Source organism: Phascolarctos cinereus, unplaced genomic scaffold, assembly GCF_003287225.1.
Source record: "Phascolarctos cinereus isolate Bilbo 61053 unplaced genomic scaffold, phaCin_HiC Scaffold_4;HRSCAF=312, whole genome shotgun sequence".
Taxonomy (NCBI): domain Eukaryota; kingdom Metazoa; phylum Chordata; class Mammalia; order Diprotodontia; family Phascolarctidae; genus Phascolarctos; species Phascolarctos cinereus.
Genome location: NW_027555847.1, coordinates 557,075,188 through 557,091,319, shown reverse-complemented (window position 1 = coordinate 557,091,319; position 16,132 = coordinate 557,075,188). Strand labels below are relative to the sequence as shown.

At 39.1% G+C, this 16,132-nt stretch overlaps 1 protein-coding gene across 1 annotated transcript in view; it reads right to left on the bottom strand.

The window, feature by feature from the left end:
- Window positions 1-16,132, bottom strand: part of ATXN1 (ataxin 1) — a 524,441-nt gene that overhangs the window by 52,426 nt on the left and 455,883 nt on the right.

Sequence of the window (16,132 nt, the reverse complement as noted above, 5' to 3'; positions counted from 1 at the left end):
CATGAATTTTTTACCTGACTGGAGAGAATGAAGCACTGAATTACTTTTCTGAAGGGATTTTTAATATTTTGTTCATCCACTGGTTGTGTTCACATAGTTGAATGAAAATAGCAGCTGCATAGATAGCAGCTGAAATTGGAATGCTCCCCACAGCCAACCTAAATAATTCCATAAATTACTTTGGCTTAAACCACCTGAACGACAGTATGGAAGGACCTAATTCACCTGATAAAGTAGGGGACCCTTTTCCTCATTTTGTGTAGATACCATATCTTTGCGCTGTTAGATGCTTTTTCCGGGGCCCTGTGTAATTTTTCAATAGTTGCTTTCAACCAGAATAAGCAGTTGGAAATTACGGAAGGGTTCCTTCAGAACCATACACATACAAGGGTAGCGCTGGAACAAGCTAGTCCAACCTCCTCGTTGTAATTGACAAGAATCTGAGACACAGATAAGAGAACTAATCACTCTCATATCCAGTGTCTGTGTCCGAGCTGACACTTGGATCTAGGTTTAACACTCCAAGTCTAGTACTCTTTACACACCTGCTGTCCCTGCTACTCCCCTTCACAACCAGATCTCCAGAGGCCATTATTTAAATTAGCTTTGTAGACAGAGTGTTAGGTCTGGGGTCAGGAAGATCTGAGTTCAAATCCAACCTCAGACACTTACTAGTTGTGTGACCCTGGGCATGTCATTTAAGCTCTTTGCCTCAGCTTCTTCAACCTTAAAATGGTGATAATAATGGCACCCACCTCCGAGTTGTTGTGAAGATCAAATTAGATGATGTATGTAAAACACTTAGCACAATGCCTGGCACACAGCAGGTGCTTAATAAATTCTACCTTCCTTTCTTCCTTCTCTACGTCAGGCTGTCCTGCTTGGTGAGACCAGTATTACTCACCAACTAGACCCTGGGGTTAGACAACCCCAGACCATGGCCATGGCTGTGATCTTTCATACTAGTTACAATTTTCAGAGCTGCTGCTCTTAGGACTGTAACCAAATCAACCCTCACATTGCTTCTAAAAAGGGTGTGTCAATTGACTGACCTATTAGTCCACTCACCATCCCTGTGACTCTCCAGATCAAAACACCCTTTCATGACCAATACTCTCCTATATATATCGTCTCCTCCTCTACAACATATGCTTCTTGACAGCTGAAATTGAATTACTTGACTTTGTATACCCAGCACTTTGTACAGTTATAAATGCTTCTTCCTTCCTTCCTTCTTTCCTTCCTTCCTTCCTACCTTCCTTCCTTCCTTCCTCCTTTGCAGTGACAAGGTTATTACTCCCTCAGCTCATTACTGCTTAGTTTCTGCTTTTATGCATATACTGCCCACACTAGACCACATATTTAAAGTACCCGGCTGCAGCAGAGCCCATACACTGTCTCTGAGGGCAATTAAAGAAAAATTTTCAAAAGATTTTTAAGCAAGCACAGAATCACTGGAATAAGTGTGCATATAGCATTAGAAGGTGTCTATTCAAAGAATTGGACGTTGAGAGGATGCCCATCAATTGGGGAATGGCTGAGCAAGTTGTGGCATATGGAATACCATTGTGCTATAAGAAATGATGAACAGGCTGACTTCAGAAAAACCTGGAAAGACTTGTATGGTCTGATGCTGAGTCAAATAAGCAGAACCAAGAGAACGTTGTACACCATAACTGCCACGTTGTGCGATGACTAATATTGATAAACTTCCACCAATACAAGGATCTAAGACTTCTCCAAAGGCCTCATGATGGAAAATGCTATCTACATCCAAAGAAAGAACTATGGAATTTGAATGCAGATCGGTGCAGACTATTTGCTATTTTTTTCTCTTCTATTGAGTTTTGTTTCCTCTTTCTACAACATCACTAATCTGAAAATGTTTAATAAGAATGTAAAAAAGCTAAAAACTAAAAAAAACCCAAAGATGTCTATGAAGCACCTTCGCTGTGCCAGGCACTGTGCCAAGCACAGGGGACACAAAAAGAGTCAAAAGACAGTCCTTGCCCTTAAGGGGCTCATAATTACTTAATAGAGAAGGGCCAACTGTGATCTTCAAGTATCTGAAGGCTTATCTATCAGTGATCAAGAGTACTTAGCACTGAGTCTAGCTCCTAGAATGTGCTTAATTAATAAATGTCTGTTGATTTGACTTGGTTATATTACACTTGCCTCTTGCTTATTTGGACCCAGAGAACAGAATTAAGAGCAACAGATGAAAAAAACCTAGAAACAGAAGTCAGTTTGATACGAAGAAAAACTTCCCAACAAAATTATTTCAAAATGGAAAAGGTAGCTTCATGAGTCAATGGATTCCTTGTTCCACAGAGGTCTTAAAGTAGGGCCAGACAACCATGAGGCAGTGTGGTGTAAAAGCACTAGATGGGGAGTTAGGAAAACTTGGTTTTAATACAGACTGACATTTATTATGTGTATGACTGTAGGCATTTTATTTAACTTTTCTGAGTTTCAGTTTTCCTCACCTGAAAAACAGAGCCCCAGACATCTGAACAATAGCTTACAAAGGGGCAGTTAGGTGGTACAGTGAATAGAGTGCCCCAAGGCCTGGAGTCAGGAAGACTTATCTTCTTGAGTTCAAATCTAGCCTCATACACTCACTAGCTGTGTGACCCTGGGGCAAGTCACTTAACTCTGTTTGCCTCAGTTTCCTCATTTGTAAAATGAGCTAGAGAAGAAAATGGTGAACCTTTCCAGAATCTTTGCCAAGAAAATCACAAATAGGGTCACAAAGAGTCAGATACAACTGAAATGACTGGCTCATCATGCCCTAGCCCTCTTAATTCTTATCTTCTCTAGGCTAAATATCCCCAGTTCTTTCAAATGATAATCCTCTTATGTCAAGAACTCTCCACCCTGTAACCACCCTGGTCCACCATGTTCTTTCTAAAATATGGTAATCAGAACTTAATGTAATACTCTGTCTGACCAGGGAGGAGTACAGTATGATTATCACCTCTTTTGCTTTGGACACCATGAAATGTCATTAACTTTTTTGGCTGTCCCACTACAGCTTTAGATTATATGTTGAATTCACTGCTCACTGAAGGCTCAAGGGCTCCTCAGCATGAGACACTGCTTAGCCACATAATTTCCCCTCCTATACCAGAGATACTGCTTCTTAAAATCCAAGTACAGGAATTTTTATGTACCCTTATTAGAAGTTCATTTTATTAGATTAAGTCTATTGTTCTGGAATTTCAGGGTGAATTTAATGACCTTCAAACAACTACTAAATTCTCATATTAAAACACACAGAAGAATTAAGCAGGGGAATTAAAGGCTCTGGAGTCAGAGGGACTGGGTTCAAATCCTGCCTCTGATGTGACTCTGAACAAGTCACTTAGCCACAATTTCCTCAGTTTTTGGAAGTGACAATGCAGAGAGCAGTTTTTCTAGATCATGCTTATGTGATACAGGAGTTTTGAATTTCTTTTCTTCTTTCTCTTTCCAACCCCTATGGATGGGGGAATATAAAAAGAAAAAAAAATGAAGCTTGATAATTGGGAAAAACAAATTTAAAAAATTCCTCATGTGTATAATGAGGGATTGGACTAGATGTCCTCTGAGATCCTCTCAGCCCCAGATCTATGATCCTATGATCTCTGTCGAATGGGGGTTTTGAGCTCCTTGGTGCTTAGGGGAATTTCCAAATGAAGTCACTTGGCTTCTGCTTTGTAGAGCGCTCTCTCTCTCTCTCTCTCTCTCTCTCTCTCTCTCTCTCTCTCTCTCTCTCTCTCTTTCTCTCTCTCTCTCTCCCCACCCCCTCTCTCCCTCTCAATACTTTCTCACAGCTTTCTACTTTTTTTCTGGCTAACAGCCCTTCTCCCTCCATCATCACTATTATTGTTGTTACTATTTGTTACTGTGGCATTCCCCTTCTCAAAAACATGTTTTTAAAAAATATCTACTTCTTTCAAAACTGTTGGAGAGGGGAAAAAGACTGAGACCCATAGCGTAGGCCTATTGTTCAGCCCAGCCATGCCAGAATGAGACATACAAGTCCTTTCTCTCAAGGTATTGATTGTGGTAGGCTTTCTTAGCATTGTGCTTAGGAGGATAAAGAAAAGGCTGAGTTTATTAACAGGCTCCTGTGCTTAACTTAATTCCCAGAGACATTCACTGATTTCTTGTTTTATTCACTCACTCTTCCACTGAACCATTTATTGGGTGCCTGCCATAAGCAAGGCACTGTGATAATCATTAGTGGGGATTCAAAGATGAATATGAAAGGATCTGCACCTGTGAAGAGTTTATAATCTAGTAGGCAATGATATACACAGAAATCTATTCTTCCCTTGGTTCAAGGCCCAGTTCCACTAGTATTTCCCCCTCATTTTCCCAGCCCAAAAGGATTTCCCTCTCTCCCTGTGGTATAGTAGAAGGAGTGGTGAATTCAGAATCAGAAGACCTTGGTTTGAATTGTAGCCCTACCATTGTGTGACCTTGGACAAGTCACTTAACTTCTCAAGGGTCTCAGTTTCCTCATCTATAAAAATTCCCTATGATACCTTCTAACCTTTGTTCTATTATTATTGTCTTTTCCACTCTGTTACACATATTATCTGTAAGATTATTTTTGCAGTATGTTCCTTCTTATTGTGGCTTTTAATTGGTGTAACTAGTTTGTGACTTCAAGTAGAGTGACAACCCTCTGACCAGTCTTAGACCTCTCAGCATCCCCAGGGTCTAACACAATGCCCTGCCCATAATAGGTGCTCAGTAAAAACCCATGATGCTCCTGCTGATGTTGATACAATTAAAAGAAAACTACACTTAGCACCACCAAGAACAAAAATAAGCATTCGAGGAAAAGAAAAACAAAATAAAAATGGTCATATATAAAACTTTACTTTATAATTTATTGAATATGGTTTAAAAAGTGAGAAGCTGCATGACATAATATATAGGGAGCCAGCCTCAGAATCAGTAAGAACTCTGTTTCAATCCTGCCTCTAATATATCACTGTGGTATGACCCTGGGCAAATCACTCAATCTCCCAGTGCTATGGGCAGCATTAGGAGGTTATAAATTGCAGAAAAGATGTCGCCCTGCATTGGGAAAGGGAGTTTCCTCACTTGGGTTTTGCCTCTACCAATGAAAACACAAATCCAGTCCTTGTTCCTTTAAAAAGCAGGTGGGAACTGTCACAAAAAATAGCTATAAAAACGTCACATTTGCTTTCATGTCCCCTTGTGATCTCTAATGCTGCCTTATTTTTTCCAATTAGCACTGGTATTGTTATCATTATTTTTATTTTCCATTTTTTAATGGATAGAGCACTAGCTTAGGACCCAGGAAGACATGGGTTCAAGTACCACCTCTGGGACATTCTGGTTTTGTGAATCACTGCAAGTCACTGTGCTCCAAATAACTCTGTAGGACTATAAAGTTTTAAAGAAGGTGCTGACCCATACCTAAAGAGGGAGTGTGATCTTCTGAGAGTTCCCAATAGTCATAAAATCATAGATAGAGTCACCATCACTTTCCTTACTATTTTTGTTGCTGTCATTATTATACCCTTACTGATTTGTAGCTAGTTTAGTATATGGCTTTGACATACTATTTTGAATATTGAAAACCAGCTTTCTGTAGGAATGCAAAGCAGCCTAATAAAGCTGAGGAAAAAAAATGCAATATGACTTTAACAAGCAACAAGAAAATTATTTTCACACAAGACTCATGTACCTATTATGAAAAACCACATTGCAGTATCTTGGTTTGGCTGGTTTTATAGATAATTTAAAAGCTATTATCTATGGAATTCCTAGCGCTCTTAATGGCCTCTACAAAGGCCATTAGCCTTGGTATAGCTAGGTATTAGGAATAGCTGGTTCCTGGACCACTACAACAGTTTCTTGTCTCCCTCCATGTGACACTTGTTGCTGATAGAGTAATCTTCTTCAAGCATTCTTATGATCACTCTATCATGTTCAGAGACTTTAAGGCCCCCTAGTGACTTTTAACCAAGTATTCTAATTAAAAGCATTACATCAACTTATTCCATTCTACATAAATGTCTTTAACTCTTAGGATATCCCAGTTTTCATTTTCTATTTCATGAAAGTTCAGGATGCTTCTCTTGTCTCTGCAATGAGGCTTATGCCTTCTAAAATTAGCTTTGATTCATCTCTTCCACCAAACTACATTAATTTCTCTGAGTTTTCTCATCTGTAAAATGGGGATAACAATACTCTACCTGCCCCTATGATAAGTTTTAGTCTTAGAAATCATCTAGACCAGTAGTGTCAAACTCAAATAGAAATAAAGTCACTATACTGTACATAAGGATTCCTGTAGGCCACATATTAACATAGTTTTAAAAAGTAATTGTTATCCACATTGTATTGTATTTTTGTCTTGTTAACTATTTCCCAATTATATTTTAATCTGGGTTAGGCTGAACCGGTGTAGCTAGCTGGCATAGTGGTCAGAGTGCTGGGCCTGGAGTCAAAAAGACTCTTCTTTCTGAGTTCAAATCTGGCTTCAGACACTTACTACCTGTGCAAGTCATTTAACCCTGTTTGCCTCAGTTTCCTCATCTGTAAAATGAGCTGGGAAAGGAAATGGCAAACCATTCTAGTATCTTTGCCAAGAAAACTCCAGATGGCATTATGAAAAGTCTGAAACAACTGAACGACAACAAATGAGTAATGATGCTGATGGAATTTGAGGTGTAGAATTGGGAAGAAGAGAGAATTCAGTATGGCTAGCCTCCATTTTTTAAAGTAAGAAATGAAGTAAACTCTTTTGAGGGGGTGTATATGTGTGCACGCGCGCACCTGGTGGGGGGAGTGTACTGGCTGGCTTGAAGTGGGAAGAGAAGGCTTGAACAAGCACTATGGAGTGTGTTAATCAGGGAAGGAATTTTTTCTGTTCTCCTCATAGACTTTTCCGGGAGTGACCTGGAATGGAATTGTGAGCTTAAGAATGATTGTGTGCGTATTTAATTTTATCTGAGACAAAAAGTGGAATGCTTTAATCAGTGGGCCGACCACCAAGCCAATTGCCAGGACTAGGGCGGGGCCATTTAACACACACTGAGAACAAAGTACAGAGTGAATTTTTTTAAGTGAATCTAAAATAAGAGTCTTGACTTGAAACAGCTGAGTAGGTCAGAATCTCTAAGCTTTCAAATTAAGTAGGCTTTAAATGTGATTATGACTATGATAAAATTCATTTTGCCAGCTGGATGCCAGCATTTGTTTTATAGGCTCAGATCTTAAAAGTATCAAGTTCGCCTGTTAGAGTCAATTGAACACAGACACTGAATGAAGACTGAAAAAATTCAAAGTTCTCAATTAAACAATGTATTAGCACATGGGAAGTTGATAAAATTAAGGAATATTCCTTATACTCTATACCAGGGATGGGGAACCTTCAGCCTCAAGGCCACATGTGGGCCTCTATGTCCTCAAGTGCAACCCTTTTATTGAGGGGATTTGTTCTGTGAAGTTTGGATTCAAAGTGCCGCACTTGAGGACCTGGAGGGCCACATGTGGCCTCCAGGCCGCAGGTTCCCCACCCCTGCATACCTTCCTCTTCACAGAAGGATGAAGGACTACGGATGCAGAATGTTGCATATACCCTCTCAGGCGTTCTGCTTTTGTGAGTCTGTTTTGTTCGGCTATTTTTCTTTGTTGCTAGAAAATGTACGGGAGTGAGCAAGACAAAATAGCAGAGAGAGGGGTGGGGAGGGTAAGCAAGCAAACATTTGTTAATCACTCACAGTGTGCCAGGCACTGTGCCTAATACACCAGAGATACAAATACAAGCAACAAGAGAAACATCACAGTCCCTGATGTTCTAATGGGGGGAGATGATACATAAACTGCAAGTTGGCAAGGGAGGGGGAGGGTATTTGGGAAAGGGTAAGCCTGGATTTGAGATGGAGCTGAGCAAATTTGCCAGCCTTAGTCTCTCCTCCAGAATCATCTAAGTCCAGTGACAAGAGCTGAGAGGAGATGAAGCAGAAGTCCACAGAAGGAGTTGAGTCAAGTGAAGTAAATATGGCTGGGGCCCCCCTAAAGAAGTGGTGATCTAGACTCACCAATCTGGAGAGGAGACCTTAGGTGGAGGCATCTCTTAGGTGGAAGGCTGCTGAGATGGAGATGGTGAGGCAATGGAGTTGAGAGTGGGGAAATGGAAGGGGGTATTAAAAAAACTTAAAAATGTTATTTATGTGGCAGAAAAGATTCTTAGGTACATATAAATCACACTAAGAGTTAGAAATACAATTTTAAAATAATTCAGCATCAGTGTTCCAAAATACTATTACTCCTTTGAGGCACAAAGGAACTGGGTCTTAGTTTCTGATTCTACTAGAAAATCGATGACAAAAAAAACCCCAAAACATCTTTATCATGCCATCAAGTAAAGCTTGCTATGAGGTGGAGGAGAAGCTTTTAGCAAAGGAGCTAGTGAAGCTTTAAAATGGCAGTGAGTGTTTGCTCTTTAATCTTCTTTCTTAGAAGCTCCACACATTGTTTGATGGCTTAGAATGAGTATAAATGGCAATCGTTTTCTGTACTGGCCAGAAACTCTGAGGGTCTTCCTCTTCCAGACTGATATCCCTGGGGTGGTAAATTGGGCCATCTTTTGTCTCAATTCCTACCCAGACCTTAATGACTGAATGGAAGTAGCCTCAGACAAACTGAAACCTAGAAAAGATCTTAATTTAGAAAGGCCAGGGTCACCCACTGCATCCTTGGCCATCACCAGTCTTCTTGACCTTTGTCCTGTCACTGGACTTAGATGACTCTGGAGGAGAGAGTGAGGCTAGCAAATCTGCTTAGCTCTCTCTCAAATCCAATTCATGAGCAAGCCAAAACATCACCCTCAGGACATCATTCATTTTCTTCGAGAATAAAGGACAAGCAACAGTACTAAAGAAGAGAGCATGTGAACTTTGGAGGGATTTAAATCATTCCAGGTGTGTAAATGAAATGAAAGGAGTCCACACCATATAAAAGAGGAACCATTTGCACATAATCCGCCATTATACACTTTTCATTCCAACCACAATTTACAAATATTCTACCTCCTAACCTCTGTCTTTCACTATGCATAGAATTCCTTCTTTACTCATCTCTAGTATGTAAAATTGTTATCTTTTTCTAAATTACCACTTAAGTGCAGCATCCTCTAGGAAGTCTATCCTAATCCCTTTTGTTGGCTAGTGCCAGACATGTCTTTGTGTCTATTTTAATAAGAGTTAGCATTTATATGTCAGCTAGGTGAGGCAGTGAATAAAATGTCAGGCTGCCACTTTCTACCTGCCAGGACCCCGGACAAGTCACTTATCCTGTTTTTTACCTCAGTTTCTTCATTTACAAAAAGAGCCAGAGAAGGAAATGGCAACCAATTCAATATCTTTGCCAAGAAAATCCTAACTGAGGCCACAGAGAGTCAGACACAACTGAAATGGTTCAACAAAGCATTTATATAATGCTTTAAAGTTTGCAAAACCCTTTATAAATATTATCTCAATTGATCCTCACAATAACCCCTGGGAGGTAGGTGTTATTATTATATCCATTTTACAGAGGAGATAATTAAGGCAAACAGAGGTTAAATGACTTGCCCAGTGTCACACGACTCGTGTCTGGGGCTGGCTTTGAACTTAACTCTTCTTGGCTCCAGATCAGCACTCTGTTGACTGCATCACCTAACTTTTATATATCACTCACGTAAATTAGTATTTATATGTACGTGAATATGTATGTGTGTATACATGTATATGTGTGCTTATATATGTATATATAGGTATATGCGTGTATGTATATTTATATAATCTACATTTCCTTTTTTGTATATAGGTACCCTCTCTTAACCATTCCAAATAGAATGTATGTGTTGAGGTCAAGGATGATTTCATATTTGTCTTTGTACATCCAGCACCCAATGCCTATAACATACATTGATAAAAATTTGTGGGATGTAGATGAATGAATACACACAGAATGGAAGAAAATCATAAAGCAGCCAAATTTGCTGAACTATTATTAAAGACAAAATGGTTCAGTCTTAAAAATAGATTTTTAGAATTTTTAGGTTCACACAAATGGGCAGTATTACATTCTACCTGTGTGATCATGGATAAGTCACTCAGTTTAATTCAATTAAATGAATATTTATTGAGTCTCTACCACATCCACAGTACAAGATGCTGGGCATACAAAGATAAATACGAATCATACTCTACCCTTAGGACGTAGACTTTCTACTATAGAAAGACAACTATACAGGTAAGTGGAAACAAGATAATTTGAAGGGGGAGGGGACTAATAAGCAAGAGGTTCAGAGAAAGATTCATGGAGGAAGTGGAGCCTGGGCTGAGCCCTGAAGGAAGATCATTCTGAGAAACTGAGACACTTGAGGAGGGAGTACATTACAGACAGAGGGAGTAACTTGTATGAATACATGTAGACAGGAGATTGGAATATCAAGTGTTGGAAATAATTGTGAGTTCAATCTGGTTACACTGGAAAGTATATGAAGAAATAATGTAATCAAAAGCTGGAAAGATAGGCTGGAGTCAGACTGTGAAGGGTTTTAAATACCAAACAGAGAAGGCTGTATTTATCCTGGAGGTTACAGGGAGCCTGTCCAGCTTTCTGAGCAGGATAGTGACCTTGGGGATGATTATTTGGCCACTGTGTGTGGGATGGATTGAAGATGGTTAGAAGATGGAAGCAGAAAGGCCAATTAGGAGGTTATTTCAGTATCCCAGGTGAGAAATGACAAAGACTGAATTTCATTGGTGGCTATGGGAAAAAAGAGAGGACTGAAGTTGCTACAGACTGGAATATGGTGGTGGTGGGGATTGATGAGGGAGAGTGATGACTCATAGATTACAAACCTGGGTGTGGTACCCTAACAATAATAGGAAACTCTGGAGGAGGGCCAGATTAGGGGAGAGAGGGAGAGTGATGATAGGCCTTAGTTTATTTATCTATTCGGTGAAGGTGTTGAACTGGTTGATCTTTAAGTCTCCTTGAAATATCCTATGGCCGTTAAAATTTGTCTTATTTCAACCACACATGCTAACTGCTCATGCCTTCCACACCTAGCTAGGTCTACCTCCGGCTGCTGCTCTCCATATAACTGGGATATAACAGAAGAATCTGCCGATAGGAGACATACTCAATTCTCCCCCCAAAATGAGATTCTTTTTTGTCCTGCCACCTTCTTTTTCTTCCTAGGATGCTCTTAATTGCCCTGGGCCCTCCCTGTTTTCTCCCAAAGACTGGCTGAACACTAAAGAGGAGGGACCTCTCAGGATTAACTCTTTCATGAACTATGAGAAAGTCTGATTGCCTATTATAATGAGGTGAATAGCAAGAAATAGTCTCATTGCAAATGTTTACTTGTTAACATAATAGTGATAATGAATAAACGAACAAATAAATAAATAAATAAATAAATAAATAAATAAAATCCTGAGTTTCTCTTCTGGAGGTCAGCCATATTTATCTGGCAGTTTCCCAGGAAACACGATTACATCACCTAGCTATATCACATTCATCCAGAGCATTCCACAAAGCTGAAGTCTGATTCCCTGCCAACCAATCAGCTGACCTCACTGCTACTGTTAGGGGGGGGAGAGAGAGAGAGAGAGAGAGAGAACTCGCACACATGCACACTCAGATCACACTTAAAGCAGAACTCCTGAATTCAGTCATTTGATCAGACAAGGACCAGAGAAAGCTGGAAATATGACATCATATCATATCACATCACATGTTATGACATAACATAATACAACATAATAACAGCGCAATATAAAGAAGTCAAAGCAATCAACATCCACAAAGACAATGAATATGAGAATCTGTGTCAGAACAAAAATAGGAACTTAGGTCAAATATTAATACAGACACTAGTATATTTTCCAGTAGCATTTGCCTGTTATGGTTGTTATTTTTTAATCAGAACTCTAATGGGAACATGTGATTTTTCCTTTGACTTCTTTTGGGATTATCATACTGGGGCTCAGAAGAAAAAACTACACACCCTGAACATTTTAGCGGCTTTCGCTGTCAATTCATCCAGGGAAAACCTACCTCCCAGGAATAAACATTATAGCTTGCACAGCATTGAGCAACATTGCTGCGATTATTAGCATTGGTGTTGACCTCAAATAACCTGAACAGGTGCATTGCTCTACAGAAAATACACATTGGCCTGTCACTGTTAATAAAATGAAGTGTGAACAGTGCCAGGGTATGTGTATGTGCCTGAGACTGTTTGTGTGGGGGAGCATACATTAGTGAGTTACTGTGTTTACAGTCATCACACCTTGCAGAAATGATCTTATTTCTTACAAAAATAAAACAACCCTAAGGAGTCTGATCTATGCCTAAAAATAAAACGACGCTGGCTAAGTAAGGCTTAAGGCCAATGGAAATGTATAGTCCTACTTGGGTGATGTACACTTAAAATAATTCTGACTTTAATATCCAGATAATTCTCCCAATGCAAAGAAATTTAGATCTGGAAAGGACCTGGGAGGTCATCTGGCACAGATGCTTCATTTCAAAGACAAGGAAACTCAGCTAAGAGATGTGGAGCAAGTTAATGAATTCACCCAAGTAGTTAGCAGATTCAAATGAACATTTTCTATCTTCTTGAGGACTATAAAGCAAGACATAAATTTCCTAGATTTTTAAAGACAAACAACATTTAAAACATTTAAAAATTTTATTTTAAGCTTTTTCTGGCTGAAATTGCTTTTCCTCTTTAAGTACTTTCTACTTCTGTTCCATCTCTTGGCTAAAAGAAATTTGACCTTTTTATTAAAAATTTTAAAAACTCTATACTGTTCCATATCCCCTGAAAGAACAAAGTTATGAATCAACAAAGCAGTCATAAAGGGGAAGGGAAAGGCTGATTTATCATACCGATACATGATACACGTACATACATATATACATATGCATATCTATTATATCAGATACATATATACACATATCACCTATAGAGCTGTATCTGTCTACCTAGTCCAAGTAAGACTATCAGTCTGACTGGATTAGGTGTGTAATACGGAAGATACCACATGCCACTGCAAACATAAAATCTGATGGTAGGTAGACTAATAACAAAACCCCCACCAAATTCACACAATTCACAGATCCCGTTATTGACCTCTCTGTGGCATCTGCCTCAATGTATCATGCCTTTCCTCTTTGAACTCTTTCCCCTCCCTAGGTTTCTGTGATACCATATTGTGATGGTTCTTCTTACTGTTCTTCAAATAACAACAACAACAAAAGTGATAATAGCTAGAATTATACAGTGCTTAAAGGTTTACAAAGTGACTTATAAATATTATCTCACTTGAGCCTCACAACAACTCTGGAAGGTAACTCTGATTATCCCCGTTTTTTTACAGATGTTGTTGTCATTGTTGTAACAACACTCCCCATTTTACAGATAAGGAACTAAGAAAGAAGGAGGTGAAGTGACTTGTCCAGGCTCACATAGCTCGTAAAGGTCTGAGGCAGGATTTGAATTGAGGGCTCCCTCACTCCAGGTCTAGTGCTCTATCCACTGTACCATGTGTCTCTTTTCTGTGGGCTTCCCAAGAACTTGAATGTCTGCCCACCAAACATGATTGTTAGACTTGCCAGCACTGTTCTCTTGTCTCTACAATCTTTTTTTTCCCTCAGTGATCTCATTCACTCTTATGGATATTGTTATCACTTCTCTGCAGATGTCTCCCAAATCTTTATCTCTATTGCCAACTTCTCCTTAGAGTTCCAGCCCCCCATTTACAAGTGACTACTGGTTGCCATTACTTGAACGTCTCACTGGTAACTTCAAACTAAATGTGTTTAAAATGAATTTATCATGTCTTCCTAAACCTGCCCTCCTTATGTCTCTGTTTCTGTTAAGGGCACCATCTTCCTTCCACTACTTAATGAGCTAACATACTTAATGAGGCCATATAGCTATACTCAAAAAATACCTTGCCTCATTTCTAAAATATATAGAGAACTGAGTCAAATTTAAAAGAATACACAACTGACAAATGGTCAAAAGATATAAACAGGCAGTTTTCAGAGAAAGAAATTAAAGCTGTCTATAGTCATATAAAAAAATTCTAAATCACTATTGATTAGAGAAATGCAAATCAAAACAACTCTGAGATATCACATCATACCTATCAGACTGGCTAACATGACAAAATAAGAAAATTACAAATGCTGGAGAAGATGTGGGAAAATTGGAGCACTGATGCATTGCTGGTAGAATTGTGAACTGATCCAACCATTCTGGAGAGCAATTTGGAACTATGCCCAAAGGGCTACAAAAATGTGCATAGCCTTTGACCCAGCAATTTCACTTCTAGGGCTGCATGGCAAAGAGATCATGCAAATGGAAAAAGGACCCACATGTACAAAAATATTTACAGCAGCTCTTTTTGTGGTGATAAAGAATTGGAAATTGAGGGGATGCCCATCAATTGGGGAATGGCTGAACAAGCCGTGGTATATGAATGTAATGGAATACCATTGTTCCATAAGAAATGATGAACAGGCTGACTTCAGAAAAACCTGGAAAGACTTGTATGGATTGATGCTAAGTGAAGTGAGCAGAACCAGGAGAATGTTGTACACAGTAACAGCCACATTATGCAATGACTAACTTTGATAGATTTATCTATTCTTAGCAATGCAAGGATCTAAAAGACTCATGATGAAAAATGCCGTCCACATATAGAAAAATAACTATGGAGTCTGAATGCAGATCGATGCATATTATTTGTTCTCTCTTTTTCTTCTTTGTTTCTTCTTTCTTGTGGTTTCTCCCATTGGTTCTAATTCTTCTTTACATGACTAATGTGAAAATAGGTTTAATGCGAACATACATTTTGAGCCTATATCAAACTGCACATCATCTTGGGTGGAGGGGGGAGAGGAGAGATGGGCAGAAAATTTGGAACTCAAAATCTTATGGAAGTGAATGTTGAAATCTAAAAATTAATTAATTAATTCACTTTTAAAAATGCCTTGACAATAGAAATATAAACACAACTATAACTCATTGACTTTCTATTTATTCTGTGGTACTATGAGTATTTCCTGGTATTTGTCTTCAGTGGAAAAATAAGGCCTCACTGTACAAGAGCTGAGAAGGATTATCTAGTACAACTCATTTATTTAACATAAAAAAAAATTGCAGTCACAGAGTTAGTAAGTGGTAGAATAAGGAAACGAACCTAGGTTCTCTCATCTTAAATCCAGGACTATTTCCACACATCACTTTCCTTTAAAATGAATCCCTCCCTCATCCCCCCCCCCAAATAGTCTAGTAATGATTTTTTTAAAGATCTAATTTTGGAGAGCCATGGGGCATTTTATTATATAGAAAGTTCATATAGCATAGTCTTATTTTTTCTGACAGCTTTTCCAGAATGATCCTGAAAGGTCCTAATGGATCATCTTAATTGGAAAAAAAAGTCAATACAACAGCTTTATTAAATTCATTTGCTAAGAGAGTAAAATATAACTTGTTCTTTTCCCATTTCCCTCTACTCCCATCTCATGTAACCTCCACATACCTTACTCCTAGAGCCCTAGTTCTGTATCACTCCCCTCCACCCACCGGACATCTCTCTTCTCATGCTGTACTCTCCCAGAACTCAGCCTTTGCTCACACTGGCCACTATGCTGGAATGTCCTCTCTCCTCCTCTATGCCTACTAATTTCCTACTTACCCAGATCAAGTGCCAACTCCCCCAGAAAACCTGTCCTGAAGCTACCTCCCTTCTCATCTCATCTAGGACTTTGTTCTGTGACTTTCTAAAGCATTCATCTCATAACTCTGAGTATTTTTGTTCTTGTTGAGTTGTCTCAGTTGCGTCCAACTTTCCATGACTCCATTTTTTTTTTTTTGGAGGGGAGATTTTCTTGGCAAAGATACTGGAGCAGTTTGCCATTTCCTTCTCCAACTCATTTTATAGTTGAGGAAACTGAGGCAAACAGGGTTAAATGACTTACCTAGGGTCACACAGCTACTAAGTGCTGAAGCCAGATATGAACTCAAGTTCTTTTGACTCCAGGGCCATACTCTATCTACATACTGTGCCATGTAGCTGCCCAACTC